Source organism: Galeopterus variegatus, unplaced genomic scaffold (genome assembly GCF_000696425.1).
Source record: "Galeopterus variegatus unplaced genomic scaffold, G_variegatus-3.0.2 Scaffold1856, whole genome shotgun sequence".
Lineage (NCBI taxonomy): Eukaryota > Metazoa > Chordata > Mammalia > Dermoptera > Cynocephalidae > Galeopterus > Galeopterus variegatus.
In genome coordinates, this window is record NW_007727967.1 from 225589 (window position 1) to 230715 (window position 5127).

Below are 5127 nucleotides of genomic sequence, written 5' to 3' on the forward strand. Positions count from 1 at the left end.
TAATATTGACTTGATCATCACATGTACACAAATACTGACAGTCAACTCTGTACCCATAGATATGTGTAAATAAAAATAAATTAAAAAATGAAAAAAGTTAAATAAAACAAAAGTAAAATACTATTCATAAAAAATAAAAAAATATGAAAATATATTTATACTGCTACTTTCAAATTTTTTAGTTGCAGATATTTTCTGCTGATGGCTAAAAATGAAAGATGATGCTTTGGTATTCTTACCATGACTGTCTCCCATCACCCCCTCCCCACCCCCCTCCCTCCAAACAAATATGTTCTTCCCTTCTCACACTTTTCCTCCTTCCCAACTCCCAACTATTCAGGGATTACATTATTATGACCACATCTATATTATTCAAAACTCAGTCATGCAGTGTACTGGAATGTATTAACTCTCTTGTAATCATTGGCTCACGTTTATTTCTATTTAGCACTAATTAACCCCAAATCTGACAGAGCAGTAAAACTCTCACTGTGGTCAATCTGGACTGGAACCTTTCTTCCTTGGTGTGTTCTAAGAATCCAGGGAATTTCTTTCACATTTTTTAGATGTGTGTGATGGGTCTTGTTTTCTGGATCCTGTGACTTCCTTTCTTTTACTACCTTGTTTCAGTAGAGCACATGCTCTAGTAGCTTCTTAGAAAACGTTTCTGGGCAGGTTATATTTTATAAGACTTTGAATGTCTGAAAATGCCATTATTTACACTTATGCTTGATTGATAGCCTACCTAAGTGTAGAATTCTAGACTGCAATTCATTTCCTCTTGGAATTTTGTAAGTATTACTATATTGTTTTTTTAGTTTCTAGATGAGAATTATGATGATGTCATCCTCATTCCCAGTCTTTTATATGTAACCGAATTTTTTTCAGTGTAAACTGTTTTAGAATCCTGTTTTCATTCTTAGTATTTCTGAAAAATTAGAATAGTGTGCCTTGTTGCTGGTCTTTTCTAGTCATTACTCTGTGCATTTATATATCACATTCATTTTGGAAACTGAGACCTTCGGTGCTGAAAATGTTTTTAGTCCTATTTGTTTAATACTTTTCTCTCTATATTTTCTCTGTTCACTCTTTCTGGACTTACATTATTTGGGTCTGACCTCCTGGATAGAACTGTTAATTCTTTTATCTTTCCCCCATTTTTACCTCACTTTTTCTGTTAATTTTTTATTTTAATTGCTGATAGCATATTTGTAATTTCCTACTTTTTTGTTTCTAAATGCTATTTCTCTGTAGCCTTCTGTTATATTATTAAATTGAAATTTTTCATTGAGATAACTGTAGATTCGCACGTGGTTGTAAGAAAAATTACAGAAAGTAGTCACGCAGGCTTTTTTTCCATTTTCCCCAAAGGTAACATTTTGTTAATCTGTAGTATAATATCACAGTCATGATATTGACATTGATATAGGATAAATGCCGCAAAGTGCAATTGCTAGGTCACATATGGTAATTGCCAATTGAGTTTTAAAAGAAATTGCCAAACTGTTTTATAGAGTGTCTTTATTATCTTAAATTTGCACCAATAACTTACGAGTGATTCAGTTTCTCTTCATCGTCACCAGAATTTGATGTTGTCAACATTTTTTATTTTAGTCTTCTCAGTAGTTGTGTAGTGCTGCCTTGTGGATTTTATTTGTACTTCTCTGATAAGTATGAAGTTAAACATTTTTCATATTCTTGTTTTGAGTCTGTGTATCTCCTTCACTGAAATATCTGTTCATATGTTTTGCCCATTTTATAACTGAATTGTTTATTTACTTACTGTTGAGTTTTGGGAGTTCCTTATATAATCAGGATACTACTCCTACTCCTATGTTGGATATGTGCTTTGCAAAAATTTTTCTTCAGTTTGTCTTTTCTTCCTGTTTACATGGGTTTTCATGGTGCAAACGATGAAGTACAATTGTCAGTTTTTCTTTTTATGAATGATTTTAGTGTCAATTCTAAAAACTCCTTGCCTAGCCTTAGATCCTGGAAGATTTTCTTTTATAATTTTTCTGACTGTTTTATAGTTTTGTATTTAATTCCATGATTGATTTTGAGTTAATTTTTGTATAAAGTGTAAAGCTTGGGTCAGAGTTCATATTTTTGCCCATGGATGTCCAATTGCTTCAGAAGCATTGGGTAAAAATGTTGTCCTTCCTCCACTGAATGGCTCTTTTACCTTTGTAGGACATGTCTGTGTAGGACTATTTCTTAATTCTCTCTTTAGTTTCATCGACCTATGTGTCTATCCCTTTGCCAACACTGCACTGTGTGGTTACTATAACTATACAGTAAACCTTAATATTTGGTAGATATGTTGGATCTCCTATTATTGTCTCAAAGGTCCCTGAGGCTTTGTTCAATTTTTCAAAGTCTGTTTTCTATCTTTCAGACTGTGTGAATTCTGCTGTTCTGCCCTCCAGTTCACTGAATTGTATCCTCTGTCATCTCCACTTTACTGTGGAGCCAGTCCAGTGAGTTGTATTTTTTGGTTTTATTGCATTCTTTCTGGCATATGATTTACATTTGGTTCTTTTCTATAATTTCTATTTATTTGTGAGATTTTCTATTTGTTTCAAGAAAATTTATAATTGATTATTGAACCATTTTTTGTGAAAATTGTTTTAAAATTCTTGTCAAATAATTCCAGTGTCTCATTTATCTTAGTGTTAGTATCAATTGATTGTCATTTCTCATTCAAGTTGTGATTTTGATTTTTTTTTTTTTGGTTCTGCATATGACAGGTGATTTTTGGTTATAGCCGGGACATTGTCTATTGTGTTATGAGACTCTAGTTCCTACTTAAATATCTTATATTACCAGGTAGTCACCCTGTTTTGGGCTAGCATACAGCACTCCACCTACTTTTCTAGGCTATGGTAACAATGGCAGTTTAATTTTCAGAGCCTTTCTCATGTTATTTTGGTCTACTTGGTTTATCTGGTACAGCTGGGACTTCCACTGATCCCTGCTGGTGCTACCTGAGGGGATGTGAATGGTTTCTTCAGGCCAAGTTGTCAGGTGTCTCTTGTTGGGGGAGGGGTATCCTCTAGCTACTCCTCTAGCTTTCTCTGATCAGGGGAGGGGAATCTTAGGCTTGTGGGTCAAAGAGGCTTCCAGGCCAAATCATCTGTTGTGACAGGGTCCTTCTTGCTAGGTCTGTCTGCCCACCTTCATATCTCTTGGTAGGGAAGAAGGTCTCAGACTCAGTGGAAAAAACAACACTTTTCTCTGGCAGCGTACTGTCAGTGGGGCTCCCAGTTGATCCCCTTGTGGTGTTTTTGGTGTGTGCAGTCTCAACTGAGTTAGACCCCTAATGTAGTCAGAGAGACTCCTATAACACCCTAGGAAGGAAAAAGCCTATTTGGCCTTCCTTCTTTTAGTATTGACATAAAAAGAAACTGGGACCAAATACATACAGCAATAATTTATTGAGCCAGTATGATGATTGCAACCAGGGAGAGATGCATAGGTCAGATTGCCATGAGAAATGTGCTCTGAGGAGGGCTGGCAGAGCTTAGCATTATATAATCACGAGAAGGATCAAAGGAGAGAAGGAGAAGGACAGCCCTGCCTAATTACTTCATCAGGTTTTCCATTGGCTGTATGTGATATATTGATTTTAAATGGCTATTAGATTATATCCTACATGCAGGGATCTATAGTAAGGGTTGAAAGAGCATTCTAGGTTATTTTATGGCTTTCTGGTACCATCCTGTCTGCTTCTAAGTAAAATGGTCTTTTTTCAAGACAGGTGGACATGACTACTGACATCTCAATCTTCCAAGCCACTACAATTTAGCTGAGCCAGTTAGAGCAGATTTCTTAGTTATAACTAGGTTCTCGGCTGTGAAATGCTGGGTCTCAGTAGGCTTCTGGATTACCTTCTTCTGGTGAGTAGGGGACATAAGATGCCTTGCTGCCATATTGTTCCTCCAGTCCTGGCTTCGCAGAATCAATTCACTGGCTCTCTTGCTGCCTTTGGAGTTCACCTCTGGTTGTGCCTTGCATTTTATCCAGAATTTATTGTTGCTCAGTGGGAATGAGCAGGGTGAAATTAGTTTATGCCATCTTGTCTGTGTTCTTATTTTGTAATTGTAATGTCTTCTCTTGTCTCTTTGAGAATAATAAAGGTTTTTAAAAGAAACATTCTCTGGCTTCCTGTATTTTATGTTTTCTCTAATTTCTTTTTTTTTTTTTTTTACTGTTTGTTTTACTCTCTGCCTTTTTTGTAAGGAGGCTTTCTCATATATCTGGTATTTCTTGGCTGTTTACTTATTTACACTTTTGGAGCTCTAAAATGAAGAGAAAAAACTATGCATACAGACTGGAAAACAGCCTTATTCCTAATCTCTCGTCTCAGTATGGTTTATCTCCCTACCTACAGCTGTGACTAGTCCAAGGTCTATCTCAGCCCTGTCTTAACTAGCCAGAAAGCAAACTACCCGTCTTTTGCTTTATTACGGGTTGGTTAGCACATTATTTACCTGGTTTGGAATATGCAGGTCTAATTGTTCCTTTTAAAGACATTTACCTCTTGTTTTCAGTTCACCCTTGAGCCTTTGTCTTCAGAAGTACCTGTGGTTTCCACTTTCTGAGCCTTTTGGAGTTTCTCAGGTTGTCAAGAATCTACTTCCGCCTTTATAAGACTGGTTTTGACTTTTTTGACTCAGCTAAATCAATTGCCAGATGTCCGGTTTCCCAAATTTTGTTGGTATCTTTCTCACTTATAGTTTACTTTTCTATTGTACATGAGTTTATGACTTAATTTATTTAATGACATTTTTTGTGAGACTATAGGGAGGTGAATACATATATTCACATGTTTACATATACTTACCTATTCATTTAAGAAACAAATCTTTATTAAATGTCTACTTTGTGTGAGACACTCTCACAGGTGCTTATAATCACCAAGAAGTTATTTATATTGTCAGTGTGTGCAACAAATTGTAATTATTCTTTTAAAATTACATTACTAATTGTGATTTGACTGAAGGGTACCAGCTAAGCAATGGCTGAAAAAAATCATGTGCCCAAGCATCTAAGAGACATGGGAGAGATCCAAAGTAAAAAAGTTAAGTCATGAATATTTATAACCAATAAAACCAAAAAAAAACC